This window comes from Pristiophorus japonicus, chromosome 19, assembly GCF_044704955.1.
Source record: "Pristiophorus japonicus isolate sPriJap1 chromosome 19, sPriJap1.hap1, whole genome shotgun sequence".
Lineage (NCBI taxonomy): Eukaryota > Metazoa > Chordata > Chondrichthyes > Pristiophoridae > Pristiophorus > Pristiophorus japonicus.
Window position 1 is genome coordinate 62,125,481 of NC_091995.1, and position 8,503 is coordinate 62,133,983.

At 44.7% G+C, this 8,503-nt stretch overlaps 1 long non-coding RNA gene across 1 annotated transcript; it reads right to left on the reverse strand.

Annotated features, from left to right (window-relative positions):
* Positions 1–934: 934 nt before the first annotated feature.
* On the reverse strand, positions 935–8,176 carry LOC139229910 (uncharacterized). The gene is made up of 3 exons (XR_011587858.1): positions 7,805–8,176; positions 7,614–7,667; positions 935–1,148 (listed from the first exon to the last, which is right to left on the reverse strand). It is a non-coding gene; the product is annotated as an uncharacterized lncRNA (long non-coding RNA).
* Positions 8,177–8,503: the final 327 nt, after the last annotated feature.

Genomic DNA, 8,503 nt, shown 5'->3' on the forward strand with positions numbered 1-8,503 from the left:
GCCCTTACAGCTAAAGGGTTCAAGGGGTATGGAGAGAAAGCAGGAATGGTGAGGTGATCAGCCATGATGAATGGTAGTGTAGGCTCGAAGGGCCGAATGACCGACTGCTGCACCTATTTTCTATGTTTCTATGTTTGTATGTATGAGGAGCAGGTAGGAAAGTAAGTTTTGTGGCCAAGATCAAATCAGCCATGATCTTATTTAATGGTGGGCGAGGCTCGTGGGGCAAATGTCCTACTCCTTATGTTCTCAACCCTCTAACTGCCTGGTTGGTATAATCTCTCCTGGTAATTTAACACTTAGCGTCTCGGTATCACTCTGGTAAATTTGTCCCATGTTGCAACAGTGACTACACTCCAATAAGTACATCATTGGATGTAAAGCGCTTTGAGAAGTTCGGTGGTCGTGAAAGGCACAATTTCATTTCAAGTCTTACTTTTTAAAAATCTATGCAGCACTCCCTCCAAAGCCAATATATCCTTCCTAAGAAAAGAAAAGGCGAAAACGGAATCAAGGGACGGATCTTACTGGATTTAATATGACGATTTCCAGCAGGCCTTTTATAAAGTTCCACACAAGGGATTGTTGGAAAAAAATCAAATCTGAGGCAATGTGTGAAAATGGCAGGGAATTAAGTGGAGGGATACTGGGGATGTTCTCCAATTGGCAGGATGTGAATAGTGGTATCCAGCAGGTATCTATATGGCTGTCTCAGATTTTCACTAAAATTTATATAATTAAATGAACGAATAGTGAACCACATTGCCAAGGTTAAACTAAGTTGCTGGCACACAAAGTAGTGTGAATGGAAACAGAACATTTCAAAAGGACAACGATTGAGTGGACAAAACTATAAACAACTGATTCAGAAGATTGAGAGCGGACGCATAAATTCGAGAGTTTAATGACATTTTGTAAAATTATTCAATGAGATATTTGCTTTGTGCATTTTCGGTCAGAGAAATGTATGTGAAATAAAATTTTTGCAGCAAGAAAGTTTGAGCATTTCAGCTTGCCGGTGAACACTTCTTTCTGGGTGCAGACCTCAGGATAGGTTTCTTTCGTGTCACGGTTATCACGTTCGCCTCAAATGCTACAAGTCCCCGGTTTGATTCCTGGCAGAAACATTAACTTAGGGAATACTTTTGCTGTGAAGGAAAATTTAACATTACTTGTCGATTGAGCAATGCACGTTTTATTCCAGTCTCCTTTACTACTGTGTGTGTAACATCACCTAGGTGATAAAACGTTATCAATTATTAATGTTTTGCAACTTATTAAAGTTCAGTTATTGAAGTTTCGACTGTCACTCAGTAACCACATAACATTTATTTATTTTTGCTAATCAACGCTCTTAGTTAATGAACGGTAATTAATCTTGCCTCCAGCACAGTTGAATTAATTGCATTTATTTACTTTAAAAGATTTCATTTCATGTGACAAGACACAAAAGTTCAAAATCAGCCTGCAGATGTCCAGATGCGCTAGCAAATAGTTAGGATGGCCGAGCGGTCTAAGGTGCTGTGGTAACAACATCGAATTCTCCTCTGGAAGCGTGGGTTCGCATAACACTTCTGATTTTTAATCATTAAGCGAAACTCATCTGTTTGACACCATGACCAACTCCTGAGAATGGGATTCAGCAGCTCACCTGCTTGCTTAACATTTCCATCTGACCTGGTGCTGAAAGTGGAGATGGCTCCGCAGTGTAGCGGTTAACTCTTTCACCTCACATGCGAAAGCACTCCGGGCAGAAATATTTTCTGGAGATTTCTCCTCCTGCATGCTCAGGGTCGAGTTTGTTCCTTTAAGGTCAGAATATCATAGGAGCAGGAGTAGGCCATTCGGCCCCTTGAGTCTGTTCCATCATACAAGAAGATACTGGCAGTTCTTCGACAGCAAGTTTCAACACCTGGGGCGGAGCCAATAGATTTGAGCCCATGTTGGGCGATTACTTTTCACAGACTGATAAAAGTTTACAGCATGGAGGGAGGCCATTTCGCCCCATCGTGTCCACACTGACCAACAATAGGCGATCCTGCTTAATCCCACTTTCAAGTGCTAGGTCGATAACCCTGCACGTTACGGCACTTCAAGTGCACATCCAAGTACTTCTTAAATATGGAGAGTTTCTCTGCCTCCACAATTCCTTCAGGCAATGAGTTCCAGGCCCCACAAACCTCAGATCCAAGAATCTTCACTTCAAGTCCCCTCTATACCTTTAAAGTTATGCCCCCTGGTTGTTTATCTCTCCGTTAAGTGAAATAGGCAATTTCAGTCCTCATAATTTTGTACACCTCAAAGTTGTTTCCCCTCAGCCTCCTTTGTTCCAAGGAAAACAAACCCAGACTATCCAATCTATCCTCATAGCTATGATTCTCCACTCCCAGGAACATCCTCGACAAAATCCTCTTTACGTACTCCAGTGCAATCGTGTCCTTCATGTAATGTGGTGCCCAGAACTGCACGCAGTACTGCAGCTGTGGGCTAACCAGTGTTTTATAAAGTTCAAGTATAACCCACTTGCCTCAGCCGATAAAGTCAAGCATTCAGTATGCCATCAAAACCACGTTATCCACCTGGCCTGCTATCTCAGGGATCTGTGGGCATACACTTCCAGGTCCCTGGTTCTTCTACGGTTCTCAATGTCCTACCATTTAATATGTATTCCTTTCCATGTTAGCCCTCCCCAAAATGCACTATCTCACACCTCTGGATTAAATTCCATTTCATCATCCAAACCAGGGATTGCAAGGATGTGTGCATCAGCCGTGCCATGACGGGAGCTGAGCACTGCTGTATGAACCACCGCCTAATCCAATCCATCATTGATATCAACATAGCGCCAAAGCGGAGGGGGCAGCAGAAGCAGTGCCTTAAAAATTCAATGCCGGGTCATTTAAAAACCCATCTAAGAAAGCCCTATGCAAGCAGTGCCGCACAGCTAAACTGGTGTGCCTTGATGACCCCGAGATGCAGAATGCCTCCATAACCAGTGCCTGCGAAGAGACGCTCAGTCACTCAACCAGGAAACACAAGTACTGTTTTGATGAGGATGACCAGGAGATCCAATAGCTATTCGATCGCAAGTGCAGGGAATTTCTGACACTTAAACAACAACCCATCTCGGGAGAAGTAAGGCAGCATTACAGACGGCTTAAGGCTGAGGTCCAACAAAAACCTTTGACCTAAATAACAGCTGGGGGATGGAGAAACCACAGGAGATATAGCAGCTGGCCGACAGCCATGATGTGCAAGGATTCTTTATCGCAGTGAAGGCCACCTACGTTCCAACCACCCAAGGCCCCATCCCACTGCTGGCCAAGAACGGGGAAACACTCATCAAGGACACCGAGGCAGTCAGGGCCCGCTGGAAGGAGCACTTCGAAGATCTCTTCGATCGAGACTCTGCCTTAGACTCAAGTGTTCTCGACTCCATCCAGCAGCATGCTACCCGCCAACACTTCAGGAAAGCCCCAGCACTGCACGAGGTAGAAAAATCCATAAGACAGCTTAAGAACAACAAGGCTACCGGAGCGGATGGAATCCCCGCTGAGGCACTGAAGTATGGTGGAATGCCACTGTTGGCGTGAACACATGACCTCATATCTCTCATCTGGAGGGAGGACACCATGCTGGGTGATATCAGAGATGCAGTGATCGTGCTCATTTTAAAAAAAAGGGAAAGTCTGACTGTGGAATCTAAAGAGGAATTTCCCTGTTATCAGCCACTGGGAAAGTCGCTAGAGTCCTCCTCAACAGTCTTCTACCTGTGGCTAAGGAGGTCCTCCCAGTGTCACGGTGCGGATTTCATCCCCAACGGGGCACAACGGACATGATTTTTACAGTGCGACAGCTTCAGGAAAATTGCAGGGAACAGCACCAGGCATTATACATGGCCTTCTTCAACATTGCAAAGGCTTTGGTACATTAAACCACGAAGGTGTATGGATCATCCTCCTCCATTCATCGCCCTAACACTCTTCTCAATCTTCCTCGCTGCCATGTTCCACCTCACAGTCAGCAAGCTCCCGGCTGGAGTTCAACTAAACTACACAACCAGTGGGAATCTGTTCAACTTTCGCTGTTTCCAAGCCAGGTCCAAGACCACCTCAACCTCTGTCGTCGAGTTACAGTAGGCGGACGACGCCTGTGTCTGCGCACATTCAGAGGCTGAACTCCAGGATATAGTCGACGTATTTACTGAGCCTTACGAATGCATGGGCCTTACGCTAAACATCCGCAAGACAAAAGTCGTACACCAGCCTGTCCTCGCTGCACAGCACTGCTCCCCAGTCATCAAGATCTCCGGCGTGGCCCTGGACAACGTGGACCATTTCCCATACCTCGGTAACATCTCATCAACAAGGACAGACAGTGACGACGAGATTCAACCCCGCATTCGGCCACCAGAGGAAAAGTGTGTTTGAAGACCAGGTCCTCAAAACTGCCACCAAGCTCATGGTCTACAGGGATGTAGTAATACCCGCCCTCCTGTACGGCTCAGAGATGTGGACCATGTACAGTTGACACCTCAAGTCGCTGGAGAAATACAACCAACGATGTCTCCGCAAGTTCCTACAAACCACTGCTTGGACAACGTTAGCGTCCTCGACCAGTCCAAAATACCCAGCATTGAAGCACTGACCACACTCGATCAGCTCCGCTGTGCAGGCCACATTGTTTGCATGCAAGTCACGAGGTCCCAAAGAAGTTGTCTATTCGGAACTCCTTCATGGCAAACGAGATAAAAGTTGGCAGAGGAAAAGTTACAAGGACATCCTCAAAGCCTCCCTGATAAAGTGCAACATCCCCACTGACAGCTGGGAGTCCTTGGACAAAGGCCGCCGTAAGTAGAAGAAGTGCATCCGGGAGGGCGCTGAGCATCTCGAGTCTCATCGCCGAGAGCATTCAGAAACTAATTGCAGCAAGTGGAAAGAGTTTGCAGCAGACCTGTCCCACCCACCCTTACTCTGAACGACTATCTGTCCCACGTGTGGCAGTGACTGTGAACATAAGAACATAACATAAGAACATAAGAATTAGGAACAGGAGTAGGCCATCTAGCCCCTCGAGCCTGCTCCGCCATTCAACAAGATCATGGCTGATCTGGCCGTGGAATCAGCTCCACTTACCCGCCCACTCCCCATAACCATTAAATCCCTTATTGGTTAAAAATCTATCTATCTGTGATTTGAATAGATTCAATGAGCTAGCCTCAACTGCTTCCTTGGGAGAGAATTCCACAGATTTACAACCTTCTAGGAGAAGGAATTCCTTCTCAACTGGGTTTTAAATTGGCTCCCCCGTATTTTGAGGCTGTGCCCCCTAGTTCTAGTCTCCCCGATCAGTGGAAACAACCTCTCTGCCTCTATCTTGACTATCCCTTTCATTATTTTAAATGTTTCTATAAGATCACCCCTCATCCTTCTGAACTCCAAAGAGTAAAGACCCAGTCTACTCAATCTATCATCATAAGGTAACCCCCTCTTCTCCGGAATCAGCCTAGTGAATCGTCTCTGTACCCCCAACAAAGCTATTATATCCTTCCTGAAGCAAGGTGACCAAAACTGCACGCAGTACTCCAGATGCGGCCTCAATAATACCCTGTACAGTTGTAGCAGGACCTCCCTGTATTTGTACTCCATCCCTCTCGCAAAGAAGGCCAACATTCCATGCGCCTTCCTGATTAGCTGCTGCACCTGCAAACTAACTTTTTGGGATTCATGCACAACGACCCCCAGGTCCCTCTGCATCGCAGCATGTTGTAATTTCGCCCCATTCAAATAATATTCCCTTTTACTGTTTTTTTTCCTAAGATGGATGACCTCACACTTTCCGATATTGTATTCCATCTGCCAAACCTTAGCCCATTCGCATAACCTATCTAAATCTCTTTGCAGCCTCTCTGTGTTCTCTACACAACCCGTTTTCCACTAATCTTTGTGTCATCTGCAAATTTTGTTGCACTACACTCTGTCCCCTCTTCCAGGTCATCTATGTATATTGTAAGCAGTTGTGGTCCCAGCACCGATCCCTGTGGCACACCACTAAGCACCGATTTTCAACCTGAAAAGGACCCATTTATCCCGACTCTCTGCTTTCTGTTAGCCAGTCAATTCTCTATCAATGCTAATACTTTTCCTCTGACTCCCCATACCTTTATCTTCTGCAATAACCTTTTGTGTGGCACCTTATCGAATGCCTTTTGGAAATCCAAATACACCACATCCATCGGTACACCTCCATCCACCATGCTCGTTATATACTCAAATAATTCCAGTAAATTAGTTAAACATGATTTCCCCTTCATGAATCCATGTTGCATCTGCTTGATTGCACTATTCCTATCTAGATGTCCCGCTATTTCTTCCTTAATTATAGCTTCAAGCATTTCCCCACTACAGATGTTAAACTAACCGGCCTATAGTTATCTGCCTTTTGTCTGCCCCCTTTTTTTAAACAGAGGCGTTACATTAGCTGCTTTCCAATCCGATGGTACCTCCCCAGAGTCCTGGAAATTTTGGTAGATTATAACGAATGCATCTGCATATAACTTCCGCCATCTCTTTTAATACACTGGGATGCATTTCATCAGGACCAGGGGACTTGTCTACCATCAGTCCCATTAGCTTGTCGAGCACTACCTCCCTAGTGATAGTGATTGTCCAAGGTCCTCCCTTCCCACATTCCCGTGACCAGCAATTTTTGGCATGGTTTTTGTGTCTTCCACTGTGAATGCCGAAGCAAAATAATTGTTTACGGTCTCAGCCATTTCCACATTTCCCATTATTAAATCCCCGTTCTCATCTTCTAAGGGACCAACATTTACGTTAGTTCTCGTACTGGATTGTTCAGCCACCTAAGGACTCGTTTTTAGAGGGGGAGTAAGTCTTCCTCAATTCCGGGGGACTTCGTATGATGATGACCTCACACTTCTCTGGATTAATACCTATTTGCCAGTGTTCTGCCCACCTGACCCTTTGATTGATATCTTACTGCAGTCGGCAGCTTCCTTCTTCATTATCAACCACGCAGCCTATTTTAGTATCACCTGAAAACTTCTTAATCATAATTAAGTCTAAATAATTGAAAGAAATGGACATAGAAGTGAGCTCTGTGGAACCTCGCTGGAAGCATCATGCCAATCACAAAAATACCCATCAAACATTAACCTTTGCTTCCTGTCTTTGAGCCAATTTTGGATCCAATTTGCAACTTTGCCCTGGATACCATTGCTTTTACTTTCATGACCCCCAGTCTGCCATGTGGGACCTTAGCGAAGGCATTGCTAAAATCCATATACAGAACATCATACGCACAGCTTCATCGACCCTACTGGTTACCTCCTTGAAAAATTCAATCATGTCAGTCAGACACGGCCTTTCCTGAACAAATCCGTGCTGACTGTCCCTGATTAACCAGTGACTTTCGAAATGTAGAAATTGTATCATCGTTACATATTATACTGCATTCACGGGAAAACACCATGAGTCCACCGATGATCTTCATTTGCACAATTAAAGAAATGCAAACTGAAAGAGCGTCCATAATTGAATTAATTGTTCTTTGCTCTGCAAGTTAACTCTTAAACCTTAAACCATTTTACATACTGTGCTTTGGGGATCTGGTTCAAAATGTTCATTGCTGGTAACATCTTCTTGAGACTGGAGAAATAGTGAGCAGACGTTAGAGCAAGGTTATGATTATTGTGAAACAGCAAAGAAAAGATACATTTTTGAAGAATAAAATCTAAAAGAAATGTGTCCCCGACACCCAGAAAGAAATGTTAAATGCTGAATACCTTCCTGAAAAAAAATCCTTTCACATACATTTCTTTGACCGAAACGGCACAAAATAAAACTGTTCATTTAAAATTTCATTAACGTCCAGTAGTCCCGCGTGCCCCGAATCTCCTGTATCAGACGCCTCTAGTTTTGCCGACTCAATTATTGTCCTTTTGCAATGTTCTGCTTCCGCCCATACTTCTAAATGTGGCACTAACATTTCGAATGATGGATTCAAGGAATGGTTAAAGCGGGGAAGAAGGCCATTCGGCCCATCGAGCACTTGCCCACTCCATACTAGTCCCACTCCCCCCGTCGTTTGCCCATAGCATTGCTATCGTTTTTCCTTCAGATGCCTATCTAAATCCTTTTTGAAAGATAGGATTGAGTCTGCTTCCACAGCCCTATAAAGCAGTGCATTGCAGGTTCTAACCGCTTGCTGCGAAATGGCCACCTCCTGTTCCTATTTATAAAGTGTGAGAAACACGAGATCTATTCCTGACACACTCACAGCCTTGCGAAATGTTGCACCGTCATTCTATTCTCGTAAAAAAAGCTCGTGAAGTGTCGGCCAGCTGTGTAGGTTAAAGCTCTAATTATGTTCCTTGCTTTTTTTCTGTCACAGCATTTCAGTAGTGTAGTGGTTATCACGTTTGTTTAAAACGCGAAAGGTCCCTGGTTCGAAACCACGTAAACATTGTGAAAACTTGTACAAT